This window comes from Urocitellus parryii, chromosome 4 (assembly GCF_045843805.1).
Source record: "Urocitellus parryii isolate mUroPar1 chromosome 4, mUroPar1.hap1, whole genome shotgun sequence".
Classification (NCBI taxonomy): Eukaryota; Metazoa; Chordata; class Mammalia; order Rodentia; family Sciuridae; genus Urocitellus; species Urocitellus parryii.
Genome location: NC_135534.1, coordinates 147754345 through 147773286, shown reverse-complemented (window position 1 = coordinate 147773286; position 18942 = coordinate 147754345). Strand labels below are relative to the sequence as shown.

The window sequence follows — 18942 nt, the reverse complement described above, 5'->3', positions numbered from 1 at the left end:
TTCTTTCCTTGGTGTCTTCTTCTGGGCAACTCCAAAATAAATCCTGACCTTAAATTTGTGAACTGAGATTCAGAAAAAAAAAAAAACAAAAAAAAACATAATTTATTTAAAGTGATACCAGTAAATGGTAAAATCAGAACAAAATATCCATCTAAGTTCTGAATATTTAATAAAAAGCCTAGCATAAGTCTGATGGTGATGAAGTTGTAATGTTAAAGGAACCAGACAGAGAGAGGGAGAGAGAGCACACTGCTCCTGTAGATACCCAGCATCAACTGCCAGACAGGGTAATAAGCAAGCCCTCAGATGATTCCATTCCCCAGCCAGCTTCTGACCAGCCTTTGCAGCCATCCTAGCTGAGGCCATCTGGAGCACAGATGAGCTATTCCTTATGGGCCCTGTCCAAATTGCATATCCATAAACTAAACCAATTATTGTTACCATATTAAAATATGGTTTAGGAGTGGTTTTCATACAATAATAAATAATTGAAAAAGATTCACTGTGGCACATTTGTATTGTTTCAGCTTTGATTCAGTATAACTATATACTCTTGATTTAGTTAGGGTTTTTTGTGTCTGTGACCTAAACACCTGACCTGAACAATACAGAGGAGGAGAAGTTTATTTTAGCTCACAGTTTCAGAAGTAAGGTCTATGGTCAGCTGACTCCATAGCTCTAGGTCCAAGGTGAGACAGGTCAATGGCTAAGAGTGCAGTAGAGGAAAGCAGCTTAGGATATGGCAACTAGGAAACAGGACTCTGCTCACCAGAGATAAAATATAAATCACAAAGGAGTACCCCCAGTGACCTACTTACTCCAGCCACACCCCAGTTGCCTATAGTTGCTGCCCAATTAATCTATATCAGTGGATTAATCCACTGATTAGGTTACAACTCCGATACTCATTTTACTTCTGAACATTCTTGCATTGTCTCACATATGAGTTTTTGAGGAACAAACACCTCACATCCAAACCATAACAAACCCTGCATAGTTCTATCTCAGCAAGCCACAAGAAATATCTTGGATAAGATTATTGAAGGCCCACTGGGAATGAGGTTCTATGCTAAAGGTTTCACAAAGGTAATCTTATTTATCCTCATACCAATTAGTTCAAATGTTATATTAAAGATAAATAGAGGTTTGGGGGGTAGGAAAGATGGTGAAATGAGACAGACATCATTACCCTAGGTACATGTATGATTGCATGAAGGTGTTATCCTACTTTGGGTACAACAAGAGAAGTCAAAAGTTGAGCTAGCACAACTCCATTGTGTACAATGAGTCAAAGAGCATTATGCTATCATGTATAGCTGACTAGAACGAACAAATAATTTTTTAAAAGATAAATACAGGTTTATGATACAACTCTGTTGATCTTTGCTTATATTTGAAATTATCCATTACAATTTTCTACATCTGTTCATAGATTCTTCTTTCATACTAAATGATAAATGACATATTCCTTGCCTTGTACTTGCTTCCACACTTCCATGTTCATAAGGATAAAAGTCTACTTGGCTCAACCATAGGCCCTCAGATGTAAGGGCCAGGGTAGAAGTTAGCTCCTCCCAGTTCACAGAGAACTTGCTCAAGACCACACTTATACCCACCCTGCTATTTCATTATGTCCTTTTTTTTAATCATCACGAATCTGAGAGCTTTTTTCCACATCAGCCTGGAACTAATACTAACACTGCTCTAGTTTCAGGATAAATGTTTATGTTCAATGCTCCTCCTTTGAGATCCCATAATAACTATTCACAACTGCACACATAACCTTGTATAATATATGAAGTAGCCTCTTGAACAACATTCTGTAATCCAGTGAGGGAAAGCCTATGTCCTATTGTTTAGAGAAGAAGTAGTATCTTATCATTATATCCCCAGTGCTTAGCACCAAGTAGGAATTTTTAAAAGTGTGAAAGAATGGCTAGGCTAAATCAGTAAAGTCAACATGTCAACATTGTAGATTCTCAAACTTTAGCATGCATCAAAATTCTTGGGTGGCTTGTTAAAACACAGATTGCTGGGTCTGCTATCCAGAAATTTTTTCAATATAGGGTAGAGCCTTGAGAATTTACATTTCTAATGATTTCCTGGGAGATATTGATGCTTCTGGCCTAAGGACCACATTTTGAGAAGTTTTTTAAAAGTTTAGAAAAAAGGACCTGTGATATACCTTTAAGTGTACCAACATAAAAATAATGGGAGTCCTGAGAAAGGAGAGAGATAAAGGGGAAGAAGAAATATCTGAAAAAATACTGAGAGCAAAATATCTCCAATTTTTATTAAATTCATGAGTCTACACATCTAAGAAGCTCAAGAAATTTCAGGAAGATAGAAAGATCCACACCAAGATATGACATAAGCAAACTGTTGAAAGACAAAGAATATTGAAAGCAGCAAGAGAGAAGCCATTTATTGCATATAAGAGAGACTAAAAAATAGATCAACAGCTGATTTCTCATTGGGAAGCATGGAGGACAACAGCAAGTGGGAAGAGATAGTCAAAGTACTAAGAGATTAAAAAAAAAAAAACTATCACCAAAAATTCTATATCTAACAAAATTACCAGAACTAAGAGCACAATAACAGGAGAATTTGTTACTAGTAGACTTAAGCTACAAAAAAAAAAAGCCAAAGAGAGTCTTTCAGGCTAAGATAAAACGACACCAGTTATTCAAAACTATATGAAAAAAGAAGAACACCTGCAAAGGTAAGGATGTTGGTAAATATATACGACCATTTCAATGCATTTTTGTTCACAACCTATTTTCCTATCTTCTTTCAAAGACAGCTGCATAAAACAGTACTTATGAATCTATGTTGATTGACATATAATAAATAAAGGTATAGTTTCTAACAATAGCACAGGGGAGAGAGAAGGAGCTATATAGGACTAAAACTTTTACATACTACTGAAACTAAAATGGGATTAATTTTTTGAATATTTTTTAGTTGTAGACAGACACAATATCTTTATTTTATTTGTGGTGCTGAGGATCGAACCCAGTGCCTCACACGTGCCAGACAAGTACTCTGCCACTGAGCCACAACCCCAGCCCTAAGATGGGATTAATTTGAACTGCATTATTATAAATTAAGATGTCAATCCCAAGGGCAACCACTAAGAAAATGTAAAAAATATGTAGTAAAATAAATAAAGGGGCTGGGGTTGTAGCTCAGTGGTAGAGCATTTGCTTGCACAAGCAAAGTACTGGGTTTAATCCTAAGCACCACATAAAAATACATAAATAAAATAAAGGTATTATGTCCATCTACAACTGATTTTTTTTAGTTTAAAAAATAACAAAAGAATTAAACTAAGGAAGTGGATAACTCCTTTCCTTTAGCAATCCCTTCTTCTATTTACTTATTGTCCTTAGGGATATTGCTGCTTTTGTTGTTGTTCTTATCTATAGTACTAGGGAGGAAATTCAGGGCCTTGTATATGCCAGGAAAGTGCTTTAACACGGAGATATTTCCCCTGTCCATTATATTTTATTTTATTTTGAGACAGGATTGTGCTAAATTGCTGAGGCTGGCCTTGAACCTGGGTTCCTTGAACCTCCCGAGTCCCTGAGATTATAGGCATGCACCTCTGTCCTCAGAAGACCTTATATTTTTAAAAAGTTCCAAAACACTTTGATACCATCTATATTCCATATTTTTAAAACTATTCCTCCTTTGTCTAAATTTATTTGTGGAGAATTCCATTGCAACATAAATTTTAATAGTTTTGACTGCCATATTAAAGTCAAAATAACGATGGTTCAAGCATAAGCAATCTAGAGTTGCTATGCAGATGTAGTATATTATATTATTCTTCCCAATTAGTATTCCAAACGTAAAACATATATTCTCACCATGATATATATCTGCCATATTAGTATTGGGCTTTGCCATGTGACTTGTTTGATAGCATGTGACTTGTTTGACTGATAACACAGAACTCTTAAGAGTTTTGTGTGCTTCCATCGACTTCCTTTTCTTTTTCCTACTACAGTGAGACTATGTCCAGATTGGGAAATGCTTCCCCAGCATTCTAAAATGGAGATACATAGAAAACATCCATGCCCAACCCACAGCAGCAGTCACCTTACATGTTCTATAAATGAAAAAAAAATTCTTTCTATAATCCTCTAGAAATTTGCAATTGGTTGTTTCTGCAGCAAACTGCCCAGTTGGGTAGCTCCATCTTTCTATCTTCTTTCTCTCTAATTATAATAATGCAGCTTCCAACTTGTGGTATGAAACAACTTCTCCCAATAGCATCACACACTGCCCTGTGGGAAGACAGAATGGAAAATAAACAGCACCTATACTCTTTTTCTAAAGTCACTCCCCCCAAATTGCACACACCTCTCCACTTAATCCCATAGCCCTACTAACCTAGCCCACAAGAAGCAGGAAAATACAATCTTCAGCTGAGCAGTTCTGTGCCAAACTAAACAGGTTCCTCTATTTTTCTGCCATTTACAGATCACAGTGGTCCCCTATCTTCCCCATATATAAACTTCAATTGTTATAATAGTAAGAAAGAAAATATAAATTCTTGGATTTTCATGAGAAGAGAAACTAATATGTACTGAATTCCTAATACTAAACCAATACTAGGTATGATTATTGGGTGCTGGGGAGACAAGAAACAATCTAATAAGGTCCCTACAGCCACAGAGATTTACATTGTAGTTAGGGGAGAAAGACAATGAATAAGTACTCAAACAAGATAATTTCAAATTGTGATAATGTGTCATAATAAGAAATGTATATTTGGTCTCTGCCTCTGTTTCCTGACATGGAAACCCTAAAACCTCGTACTTTCCTAAGAAACACTGGTGCTAGGAATATCTTTTGTTCTAATATGTGATCTTTGAACTTGATTCCTGATACAGAGTTCTTAAATCCCCTAGGAGTTTCTGGGTGCTGGAATGTCTTTTGTTCTAATGAAAAAATTCTTGGTGAGTTCCTAAATGGGGAGGTGAGACCGAAAGACCATTCCACAACCAAAAACATGGAATGGTTAGCCTTATCCCCCATTCTTCAAAAAGGAAAGAGGTAATGGATATTTAGTTAATAAACAATCAAGCCTATACGATGAAGCCTCCATAAAAATTCCTAAACTATAGTGTCAGAGAGTATCCTAGTTGCTGAACACATCCACATGCCAGGAGGGTGCCAACTTCAACTTCTTAAAGACAAAAGGTCCTGCACGTGGGACCCTCTTGACAACATTCTATTTACCTCTTTTTCAGAGTGTTCATCTATGTCCTTTGAAATACCTTTATAATAAATTATTAAACATTAATACATGTTTTTCTGAGTACTGTGAACTATTCTGATAAACAGTTGAAACTGAGGAGGATGAATTTCATGATTGCTTTTCTATTTCTATGAGGAATGCCACTGGGATTTTGATCGGAATTGCATTAAATCTGTATATTGTTTTTGGTAGTATGGTCATTTTGATAATCTTAATTCTGCCTATCCAAGAGCAAGGTAGAGCTTTCCATCTTCTAATGTCCTCTTTGATTTCTCCCTTTAGTGTTCTGTAGTTTTCATTGTATAGATCTTTTACCTCTTTCGTTAAGTGGATTCCCAATTATCTTTTTTTTTTTTTAGGTTATTGTGAATGGGATAGTTTTCCTCATTTCCTTCTCAGAGTATTTGTTACTGATATACAAAAATGCCCTTGATTTATGGGTGTTAATTTTATATCCTGCTACTTTGCTGAATTCATTTACTAGCTCTAGAAGTTTTCTGGTGGAGTTTTTTGGGTGTTCTAGGTATCAAATCATATTATTAGCAAATAGTGCTAATTTAAGTTCTTCTTTTCCTATACATATCCCTTTAATTTCTTTTGTCTGTCTAATTGCTCTGACCAGTGTTTCAAGAACTATGTTGAATAGAAATGGTGAAAGAGGGCATTCCTGTCTTGTTCCAGTTTTTAGATCTGGGAATGGAACCACCATTTGACCCAGCTATCCCTCTCCTTGCTCTTTACCCAAAGGACTTAAAAGCAGGGACACAGCCACATCAATGTTTATAGCAGCACAATTCACAATAGCTAAACTGTGGGGCCAACCTAGATGCCCTTCAGTGGATGAATGGATTAAAAAATGTGGCATATATACACAATGGAATTTTATTCAGCAATAAAAGAGGATAAAATCATGGCATTTGCAGGTAAATGGATGGCATTGGAGAAGATAATGCTAAGTGAAGTTAGCCAATCCCCCCAAAAACCAAATGCCAAATGTTTTTTCTGATATAAAGAGGCTGACTCATAATGGGGTGGGGGGGGAACATGGGAGGAATAGATGAATTCTAGATAGAGAAGAGGGGTGAGAGGGAAAAGGAGGGGGCAGGAGATTAGCAAGGATGGTGGAATGTGGATGGACATCATTATCCAAAGTACATGTATGAAGACTTGAATTGGGTGTCAACATACTTTATATACAAACAGAAATATGAAAAATTGTGGTATATATGTGTAATAAGAATTGTAATGCATTCTGCTGACATTTTTTTAAATCAACAAAAAGAAAGAAAGAGAGAAAGAAAGAAAGAAAGAAAGAAAGAAAGAAAGAAAGAAAGAAAGAAAGAAAGAAAGACTAACTGAGGAGGAGGTCATGGGAACTTCCAATGCATAGCCAAGTTGGACAGAGGTTGTGAGTGACTTGGAAACGCACCATATGATTGGCATCTGAAATGGGAGAGCAATCTTGCAGGTCTGAGCCCTTAAGTGTGAGGTCTGTTAACTTGAGATAGTTAATGTAGTATAGAATTGAACTGAATTGTGAGACACCCAGTTGGTGTCCACAGAGAACTGAAAAACCCATACACATCTGGCATTAGAAGTGGTATGAGTGTAGAGAAGAAAACAGTTTGTTTTTTTTCCAAATAAATAAGTTCTAAGAGAGTGGTGAATGGTTGGTTGGCAGATTGGTCAGAGAGGACCGTGTTAGAGAGGTAATATTTGAGAAAATGCCACCCTTGATAAACTCTAGAATACAGCATTTCAAGAAAGGGAATTTCAAACTCAAAGGCCATGAGGCAGGCATAGTTCTGGTGTAATGAAACAGAGTAGGCAAATGGTAAGAAATAAAGCTGGAGGGGTAGGTTTGTGCAAAGCCTTGAAGACCATGAGGAGGAGGTCAGGTTTCATTCTAAATGAGACGTGGAGCCTTTGGAGGGTTATAGGTAAAGAAGTTGCATGGTTTTTTGTTTTTTTTTTTTCGATTAATAACTTCTTTATTCTGGAAAAGCAAATCAAATTCATATTCATATAAACACTGACATTACAAAGTACAGGGAAAGGGGGAAGGGAGGAGGAAACAAAACTCTCTACAAATCCTGCTAATACTGTCTCACCCAACAAGACCATAATGCTTTGTCCCATATTCAATTACTTATATAATAAACCACAAATAAAATCTTCTCTGGAAGATACATTGCTCCTCTTTGAGATGTCAGGGAAAGGGGACCGGAAGTAAGGGTAGGAGGCTTTATTCTTTTGGCAGATCCTCTCAGTCATTATAGATATTGCTGCACTGTTAATAAAAAATATATGCTTCTCTGTAAAGCATTTAAAAAAAAAAATTCCAAGGATGAGATGGCTGAAATCTCAGCTCAAGTATCTCCAAATACATTGTTGTCCATTCCCTGACCTTTCCGTGTGTTATTTCTTGGTTGTTTTCCGGATCAATGCCATTCTCTGTTTATGAGCTTCTGTGGTGCAAGCTTTTTTGTAGGGCCGTATTTCTTCAGAACCAAATCCTGGAATCCACATGTTCCACTGGCGTTCTAGATGCAACTGGACATCTTTCACCTCCAGAGTGCTGGACTTGCGATGCCGGGCAAGCTGGCAGGCTGCTGTCACCACACTCTCAATAAAATCATCAGCAATCTGCAGCAGCATCTCTTCCACATCTTCATCCAACTGCTCATTTGGATCCACTTCTCTTACTAAGTCCTGTAATTTCTTCTTGGTCAATACCTGATTGTTTTCAGGGCTAAGACCACCTCCTGTCCCAGGAGTGCCTGGAATTTTTACCACTGTAGTGCTATTAGCCATGGAGCCTTGTGGAGGGGTACTGGCTGGTTCCGGTTTTATGGATGAGAAATTGGAGAGGTTGATTAGTGCTGAGGGGCCAAACTGGTTCATAATCTGCCGAGCTTTGGACTTCAGCTCATAGAGCTTATCAAGATCCTGTTTCTTTTTGGAGCTGTGAGGACCAAGGCCAATCAAAGGCAGCAGCGTCTATCTCCCCATGATATTCGGAGCATGGTCTGACTTAAATATTAACTAAATCACTGTGGCCATGGAGAATTCCTCCAGGACCTGTGCTATATGATATACAGATATTAGTCACTTAACACTACAAAAATTAATTTTTAATAATTTTAATAATAGCAATTATTATTTCTCAAGGAGGCTATATAAATGTCAAAGTTCATAGAATTCAAAGAAGATGCAATCAACATGGCAAACAGATCATCTTTAACTCCTGATGTTTACACCCATGTCTAATTTCCTCCACTTGAGTGTTGATGGGACCTGTAACTTGTTTCAAACCAATAGAATATGGCAAGAGTGATAGGATGTTGCTACCTTGACTTTTGCATAAAAGTCTGTCTTGGTAGTAGACTTACTTAGTCTCTTGTTGTTGCAAGCCGCCGTGAATCCTATAGCTATAAGAAACTGAATGCTACCGACAACCACATTGAATGAGAGAGTGGACCCTTTCCTGATTGAGCCTCCAGATGAAAACTTAATCCTGGCCAACAACTTGATTACAACCTTACAAGACCCTGAAACACAGAACCCAGAGAAACTATGACTGAACTTCTGACCCACAGCAATTGCCACATGTGTAGTATGTTTAAGCCAATAAGTTTGTGAAAAACTGTTACCCACAACAAGAAAATAATATGCCAGGTTTCAAAACCTGGTCTGTCTGGGCTCCAAATTCTGTGCTCCCTCTCCTACATCTGATCAGTTGAATTTATAGAGAAAGTTTTTAACTGAGGAGTTGATAGAAGTTATAGACTGTCAAAATTTGCACAAGTTCACAGGTCATATAGTCCATTCTTCTAGGACAAACAAATCCCCCTCTCCCAAGGGAATGTCTAAGGCTAGAATATATGTATGTAGTGTGTGTGTGTGTGTGTGCGTGTGTGTGTGTAGCACAGGGGATAAAACCCATGACCTTGTGCATGCTAGGCAAGCGCTCTCCTACTGAGTTACATCCTCAGCCCAGAAGGTTAGGATGTTGAGCTAGAAGATAGCATTTATATTTATATGGCAAGGAATAACAAGGATAACTAATATTTTTTTTAAATTTATCAATCTGAAAGAACTATTGATTGTGATAGTAATCTTTTTTTTTTCCTAGAGTTGTAAACAGAAACACTCACAACATTTGAAAAGGTTTGTGTATTTATTTCAGAGAGAGGGGCAGTATAAAAAACCAAGACTCTTGGTACACAGACAGTCATAAACTCTATTAGCTGTGAAAGTAAAAGATGTGGACCACCAACAGGTGATGGATATCTCAGAGCACGATTTTGTTGGTTCCTTCACAGTGTTGGGAATTAAACCCAGGCTGTTATGCATACTAGGTAAAGATCTATACCCACAGTCCTCAGAGCAGAATTTTAATCACAAAAATCAGTCTTGGAGCCATTTTATCATAATTAGAAAACATTATGACTTAAAATTATGAAACTTCAAATGTGAACTGAAACTTAATAAGCAAATGTGGCATTGGATTGTCAATCGTTACATAAATAATACATTACATATTTCTTAGGGCTGTGTTAAATTCCTGTATTTATCCACTGTCTCCATTAATACATCTGTAATTGTCAAACCACATTTTCTATTATCTGATTCAGACCCACATAGTACAATTCTTTTATTATTAAAGACACTTTGACCTGAAAAGGATAGTATTGATTTATTAAACTCAAGAGATATCCAAATTTCCATCAACTAATTGATGAATTAACAATATGTGGTACACAGAAGAATATTTTTCAGCAATAAAAAGGAATGGTGTGCTGATGTATGCTAAATCATGGATAAATGTTGAAAACAGTATGCTAACTGAAAGAAGCCACCCCCCCACACACACACACGAAAGCCACATACTACAGAATTCCATTTAAATGAAGCATTCAAAATAAGCAAATAGAGAAGAAAGTAGATTAGATAAAATAAAAGGTCCTTTGAAAATCCAGACAATTCTTAACCAATCTATTAGGAAGAAGCCACCTCTTTTCCTATAGCACTAGCAAATCTAGAATAGGACTTTCATTGGTCCTGCTTGGGTAGTATGCCATTTCTGAACCAATCACTGTAATCAAGGGGGATGCAGTATTGTGACTGACCAAGCCTGGATCTCATATTCACCCCTTCTTTGAAGAAAACAGTGTCAGTGCTTCTCAGACCACAAGAATAGAGCCTGAGTGCTATCTCTCCTAAGGAAGATTAAAGTATTGTTATGGTAAGAAGAGAGAACAGAAGCTAGACAGGCCAAAACAATAGATGAACACTTTACCAAACCCACACAAGGCCCAAGAGAATCTCATCACATAGAATCTCTTCATGACTTTGTGGAGCTAAAACTTCATAAAACATGGCTACTTCTCCAATTCAATTCAATCCCATATTTATCTGAAACTGGTTAGTGTTAGAGTACAAGAGTCATCTGTGCTTAGAAAGCAACAAGGATACAGGGTGAGGGACTGTGATAGTAGAGTTGAACAAGACTCTGTTCTCAGGAAGTTTACTGGCTAATCTAGGAGTTCTTAGACTTTACTATACAAAAAAAAAAAAAAAATCACCAGGGGGGATTTTATTAAAGATGCATATTCCTAGGCCCCAAACTTAGATTTAGAAAGTGTGTGAGGTCAGCTCCAGAAATGTGTGTGTTTGTAAATAAGCTCCCCAAGAGATTGTGTTCCAGGGGGACCAAAAACTCCCTTGAAGATTCTTTAAGGGGTGGGCATGCAAAAAGAAAGATACAGGGCACCTAAGATATTCTATAAAACCATTGCAACTGAAAGGTGGCACAGAGGAAACAGTGTCCTTGTTTAGCTTATTTCATGAATTTTACATAAGGTATGATTTATTATAAAGAAAACTAGAGCATTTTATCTAGTCTACTACAAATGTTTCTGATTTTGATGAGCCTGGGGATGTTTGAGAGATGAGAAGCTAAGAGCTGGCCTTTATTCATTTGCTTAGAACAATCCTATACATTTCATCTCCTTTAATCCTTTGAGAATTTTGTAATGCAAATGAATTTACCCTTCAGAATTTATTCTACTCATTCGTATTTTCTTAGCTAAAAAACATTATCCTTCTATGTTTCATCCAAATTATTCAATAAGTCATTTGAACTTTTCTTTCTTTCTTTCTTTCTTTCTTTTTTTTTTTTTTTGTATTGGGGATTCAACTCAGGGATGTTTTACCACTGAGCTATATACCCAACCCCTTTTTTATTTTATTTTTTTGAGACAGGGTCTAACTAGGTTGATTAGAACCTTGCTAAGTTGCTGAGGCTGGTCTTGAACTTGCCAGCCTCCTGCCTCAGATTCCCAAGTCGCTAGAATTACTGACATGCACCACTACACCCAGCCCTGAACTTTTTTCGAACTAATTTACTATTAGATACTATTAAGGTTCCATTTAGATTGACTCTCCTGAATAAATAAAGTTGACTCTCCTTAACCTCATGAGTAAATTGTAGGCATGGTCCCTCAGAATATTGAAAATCAACTCTGCAGGCTATTTTTTATACTGGGATAAGTTTTTGATATTAGATTATCAATTGAGAATGTCACAGACAAATAAAACGAAAAGGAGACCAATTGTGCTTATTTTATGTCCACAAGTTCTTATATAATCTCATAAATGTATGCTAATTTCCCTTTCTTTGAGTTATTAGTTGGACTTACAGGCTCATTTTTAATAATAGAATATAGCTGGAATTGACAATATAACTTTTAAGATTAGGTCACAAAAGGTATTCCACCTTCTTGCTTGAATTGTTCACTGTGAGAGAAGCTGGCTGTCATACCATTAGAATGCTTCAGTAACTGTGGAGAGGTCCATGTGACAAAGAACTGAAGTCTTTAGCCAATAGCCATGTGAGTGAACCATCTTGAAAGAGGATCATCCACGTTCATTCAAAATATCAGGTGGCTATAGCCCCAGTTAAAATTTTGACTGCAACCTTATAAGATAAAGAGCTAGACCTACCAAGCTAACTGACTTTCAGAGTTCTGACACTCTGAAATTGTAAGAGAGTACATTTTTGTTGGTGGTACCCACTATGTTTTAGAATAACTTGTTACACAGAAGTAGATTGCTAATCCACTGACAAAATGTGTCACTTTTTTATTTTAAAATAAAGGATATTTTTTAAAACTACTATCATTGGCTAAAATAAATGACTTTATTTATCTTTAACTTTTTATTGAGTACAGTTTTATATATGCCAAAGATAAAGAGTAAACCCTCATGTACTTGTTCAAATTCAACAAGTATTAACTCATGACCAATTTTATTTCATGTATAGCCACATCCATTCATGCATATTCATCTTAAATTATTTTGAAGGGAATTCCAGATAGCAAATTATTTCATTTGTAAATATTTTAGTATATATTAATATATAAATATATATATATACATTATGTAGATAGATAGATATAGATATTTCTAAAAGATAAGTGTCTTTTTATACATAACCACAATAAGCTTATTATACCTGAAAACATAATTCTTTAATATTGCTGAATATTCAGTGCTGTAGTTTGAATATAGTTTGAGACTATCTGCTTAAGATTCATGTGCTAGAAGCTTTGTTCTCAATGTAACAGTGTTGAGGTTTTTAGGACTTTTAAGAGATAATTATACCACGGAAGCATCATGTTTGGAGGGATTAATATAGTTCTCCAGAGTTGATTAGTTCCCTCAAGAGCAGGTTGTAATAAAGAAACAAGCCTAGCCCTCCCTCATACTCTAGGTTACTGGCTCATCATGTAACCTCTTTCTCTCAGTACTACTGAAAAGTAATGCCATCTACCTACCATTTTATGACTCAATAGGAGGCACTCACCAGAAACTGATGCCAGTGCTTTGCTCTTGGTTCTCCAGAATGTGAGCTTAATAAACCATTTTTCTTTTTTCTCTTGTATGAAGAGTATTCAGTATTCTTGTATGAAGAGTTATTCCACTAATAAATGAAAAATAATTAAATTAAATATGACTATTTTCTTATCTATAGAAGTATTAATGATCAAGAAATGTTTTATACATTTCTTCTCATTCAAGTGTTCCCACATTTCTCAAAGTACATAATGTCTAGATGTCTCCTTTTTGTGTTGCTAGCCATTGATGATCATTTCTAGATCCATTAATATTCTATAGATAGAAAAATAGTAATATTTAATTTAATTATTTTTCATTTATTAGCTGGAATACTCTTCATACAAGAATACTGGAATACTCTTCATACAAGAGAAACTTTCATCAACTCTTTTAGTTGCCTAAGCTACAGTTCATGGAGAAACAATAAGATCTCTGTTTATTCCTTTTTTAAAAAAGATCTATCAGTTTTCAAAATAAAGTTTTGCAGAAGTGTCCCTACAGAATTTTGGGGTATATAAATATATTTAGTGTTTCAGTGCATTACATTTGATATTCCCTTTTTCCCCCTGGTGCTGAGGATGTTTGACAAGTGCTCTACCACTGAGCTACATTCCCAATTTTTTTTTTTTTAAATCTTAAGACAGGTTTTTGCTAAGTTGCCCAGGCTGGCCTGGAGCTTGTGAACCTCTTGCCTCAGTCTCCCAAATTGCTGGGATTACAGGTGTGTACCACCATATCTGGCTATTATTTTTAATAATGCTCAAATTATCCTCCTTCTCCAGGAAATACTTCAACCTGGATTCTAAGCCTTTTTGCATGGTTCTAATATTCCCTGGTAATTTCTTGCTTTTTTGAATGGAATGATGTTCCAGGCACAAGTTTTATATTTTCTGCCACTAATCCGGAATCGTTTTCCCCAGAAGCTCTGATTTTTATTAATGGGAAGTAGTTATTAAAAGCCATAATCTGGGCACTCTCTGCTACTTAGTCCTTTTTTCAAGAATTTTTCAGTAGAAAGAGATTGAAAATACTTTCTCTTTTTAAAATTAAAATACACTGAAAAAAGATAAAAATAAATACATTGTGAATTCATAGTGGTACTTCTAATTTAAATTTGGGATTTAAGATATTTAAATTAATTTCATTGTTTTTACATTTGTCTTTGTTTTTATACCAAAAATCTTTGCTTCCCAATGACCCTTGCATAATTACTCATTTGCTTTAATTTATAAGACACAAAATATAGTCTCAGAACAATATACTATTGCCAACAATATTATCACAGAAAACAGTTTACAATTTTTTGTTGTTTTTGTCCTTAGGATATAGTTCCCAAGTGATATATTAGTGAAATTACTGTTTTAAAGCATTTGACACAGTCCTTTCTGTGTGGCTATATCATGTATTCAATTTATAATTAAATTGATGCATTTCATTTTACTTCTGATTTTTAGGGACTTTAAAAAACTTTTTTTAAGTTTGTTTCATAATTATATAAACTTTATAAATCATATTTATAAAACATAATACATCCAGAGAAGTCTAGCTACTATCCCCACCTGTATTCACTGTCCTTTCCTCCTCCTAGAGAGGACCGATTTTTTTTAAAAAAGTTTTTGGATTAGCCTTATTTTTAAAAAATATAAGCATTAACCTATTAATTTTTCTTTTCTCCCTTCAGCTTTCATAGACAAGTAGTATCAGATCACACATGATTTTCTTCATATTGGTTTTTAACTAATAAATATATTCTATAAATCATTCCATAGAACTGAATAGTTAGTTATTGCTTATTTCTATTTATAGTTTTCTTTATTTGAGTAGACTGTATCTTATTTGACAGCCCATTACAAAAAGTAATATTTCCAATGTTTTTCTACTGTAGTACTTTAGCAATCAATTGCTTACCTCACACATATTTTCATATAACTTTGAGATATATTTATAAAAGTGGGATTGGTGGATCAAAGTTAAATACAAATGTAATTTCACTAGATATTGTCAAATTCCCTTTCATATGTGAATTAGTCTGGGTTTGCCCCAAAAACTGAATCAATGGCATACATGCGCGTCCACACACACATACATGCAGAAAGAGATTTTACTATGAGAATTGGCTTACACAATTATAGAGGTCAGTAAGCCTATCACATGCAGTCTGCAAGTTGGAGTGTTAGAAAAGTCAATGCTATCCTTCAATTCAAGTCTGAATCCCTAAGGCACAGGGTCTTCAATGTTTAAAAGTAGGAGACTAAGATTTAATTTGCCTTTCCTCTGCCTTTTTGTTCTCAAAATTTTGGCCCTTACCTGATTAGATGGCCCTGCACTGCTAAGGACAATCTTCTTTACTCAGTCTAATTCAAATGCTAATCTCTTCTAGAAACACCCTCATAGACAGATTCAGAAGTAATGTTTTTCCAGGTACCTGGGCATCCATTAGCCCAGGCAATTTGACACATAAAATTGGTCATCATAATGTGCATTATATCATTTTGCATTCTCATCTACAGCATATGAAAATGCCTGTTGGCTCACAGTCCAACTGAGAATATTTCACTTTCACTTCCATGGTTTCAGCTACATGCAGTCAACCATACTCAGAAAATATTAAGTGGAAAATCCTAAAGATAGAAGCTAGGGTTGTGGCTCAGTGGTAGAGTGCTTGCTTAGCATGTGTGAGGTCCTGGATTCCATTCAATAAAGGTCCATAGACAATGAAAAAAACATACGTTGTAAAAAATCCTAAGGAAAAACAATTTATATTTAAAATAATTTTTATTAGAGTATATTGTGATAATTATTCTAATATTATTTAATATTGTTAATCTCTTATTATGCCTAAATTATACATTAAACATTATCATAGGTATGCATAAGAAAAAGGCATATATAGGATTCAGTACTAACTCTGGTTTCAAACACTCCCTGGGGGGTCTCAGAAAAAATCCCTTTTTATAAGGGACAACTGTATTGTTAAATTTCCAGATTCTTGCCAGTATGACAAATGATAACACGTATTTTGTGTATTTTTAATTAATTTTTTTTTCTCTTAAAAACAAGGGAGACAAGATCCACTCACACCACGCCATGGGGGATCCAGGCTCACAGTAGGCCCAGGTCTACCCGTCCACCTGCTGGGCAGACGCCTGCCAGAGCCTAGCCTCTGGCACAGGACTGCCCCTTCTGACCAGCAGACTACCACAGGAGGTCAAGCCTGATGGCCCAGATCCACCCACACCAGCCTGCACAGGACCCAGGCTCACAGTAGGTCCAGTTCCACCCCTCCACCAGCAGTCACCCACCAGAGCCCAGCCTCTGTCACAGGACTGCTTCTTCTGACACGAAGACTACTGTGGGAGCCCAGGCCCAGCCCCAGATTCGTCCACACTGACTTACACAGGACCCAGGTCCAGGGTAGGTCAAGTTTGCTCCCACCATGTGGGAGCCTAAGCCTAACCCACTTTCATCTTAGGACACTACAGTCATCACCATAGCCTTCCCCACGCAGTAGCCCCTAACTTTTTGACAACAGACAGGGCCTAGAAGCAGCTGCATCTCAGAGAAGGCATCCCAAAGGGAGTGAGAGGCCCACCCTTTCAGCCCCATCTCTGTAAGACATTGCTTCCAACTTGGGGCACCTCAACTATTATCTCAAGTTACCTCGACTATTGCTGCCACCACCTTTAGATGCAGTAGCATCCATTGAGGGACACCAGCAGGGTCTGGAAGCCTAACATCAAGGTGAGGTACAGACACTCTGCATGGGTACTCCAAGAATATAGCGAAGAAACTGTAATATCTCAGATCCACACTGCAAGAAAGGAAGACACATAGACAACATGAAAAAAAAAAAAAAAAAACAAGGGAAAAAAGTGCCCCAAACAAACCAGGACACTACAATAACAGAACACATGGACAGCGAAGTTGGTGAAATGTCAGAGAAGGAGTTCAGAAGTTCATAATTAAAATGATCTGTGAATTAAAGAAAGACCTAAATGAGCAAATACAGGCAAAAAATGATCACTCCAACAAAGAGATAAGAGAGCAAATACAGGTAGCAAAAGATTATTTCAAGAGACAGAGAATCTGAAAAAAAATAAAATAAACAGAAATCCTTGAAGCGAAAGACACAATGAATCAAATAAAAAAACTCAATAGAAAGCATAATAAATAGACTATATCACTTGGAAGAAAGAACATCAGATAATGAAGACAAAGTATACAATCTGGAAAATAAAGTTGATCACACAGTGAAGATAGTAAGAAACCACGAACAGAACATCCAAGAATTATGGACAGCATCAAAAGACCACATCTAAGAGTTATTGGGATAGAGGAAGGCACAGAGTTTCAAATCAAAGGAATGCACAATCTCTTCAATGAGATAATATCAGAAAATTTCCCAAGCATGAAGAACAAATCAGAAAAACAAATACAAGAGGCTTACACCAAATGTACAAAGTTACAACAGATCTACACCAAGTCATGTTATAATGAAAATGCCTAGCATACAGAATAAGGACAGAATCTTAAAAGCCACAAGAGAGAGGAATCAGATCACATATAGGAGGAGACCAATTCATATCTCAGCAGATTTTTCAATCCAGACCCTCAAATCCTGGAGATTGTGGAACAACATATACCAAGCTCTGAAAGAAAATGGATGCCAACCAAGAATCTTATATCCAGCAAAACTAAGCTTTAGATTTGATGATGAAATAAAGACCTTCCATGATAAACAAAAGTTAAAAGAATTTACAACTAGAAAGCCTGCACTACAGAACATCCTCAGAAAAATATTCCACAAACAGAAAATAAAAAACAATGATGAAAATCAGCAGAGGGAGGGATTACACAAAAGGAAAATCTAATCAGAGGAGAACCAATTCATCTTAAATATCAAAAATGAACAAAAATGGCTGGGAATACAAATCATGTCTCAATAATAACCCTGAATGTTAATGGCCTAAACTCACCAATCAAAAGACATAGACTGGCAGATTGGATTTAAAAAATATGCTGCCTCCACAGACTGAAGGTGAAAGGTTGGGAAAAATCATACCACTCACATGGACTGCAGAAGCAAGGAAGGGTTTCCATCTTCATAGCAAATGAAGTGGACATCAAGCTAAAGTCAATTAAAAAGGATAAAGAAGGGCACTACATATTGCTCAAGGGAACCATACACCAACAAGACTTAACAATTATAAATATATATGCCCCAAACAATGGAGTGTCTATGTTCATCAAACAAACCCTTCTCAAGTTCAAGAGTCAAATAGACCACAACACAATAATTTTGGGACTTTACCACACCTCTTTCATCACTAGATACTTCCTCTAAATAAAAGCTAAACAAAGAAACTATAGAACTCAATAATATAATCAATAACTTAGACTTAACTGACATATATAGAATATTGGAATTAAATTAGAAACCAATGGTAAAATAAGAATAAAAGCCACTCCAACACCTGGAGACCAAATAATATGCTACTGAATGAATCATGGGTTGCAGAAGATTTAAAAAATTTTAGAGGTGAATGAGAATACAGATACTACATATCAAAATCTCTGGGACATCATGAAAGCAGTTCTAAGAGGAAAGTTCATTGCATGGAGTTCATTCTTTAAAATAAAAAAGTCAACAAATAAATGACTTAACATTACATCTCAAAGCCCTAGAAAAAGGAAAAATAAACACCAAAAGCAGTAGAAGACAGGAAATAATTAAAATCAGAGCTGAAATCAATGAAATTGAAATGAAAGAA

General features: G+C 36.0%; 1 pseudogene; it reads right to left on the bottom strand.

Annotated features, from left to right (window-relative positions):
- Nucleotides 1-7622: 7622 nt before the first annotated feature.
- LOC113200729 (transcription initiation factor TFIID subunit 12 pseudogene) lies at nt 7623-8253 on the bottom strand (annotated as a pseudogene).
- Nucleotides 8254-18942: the final 10689 nt, after the last annotated feature.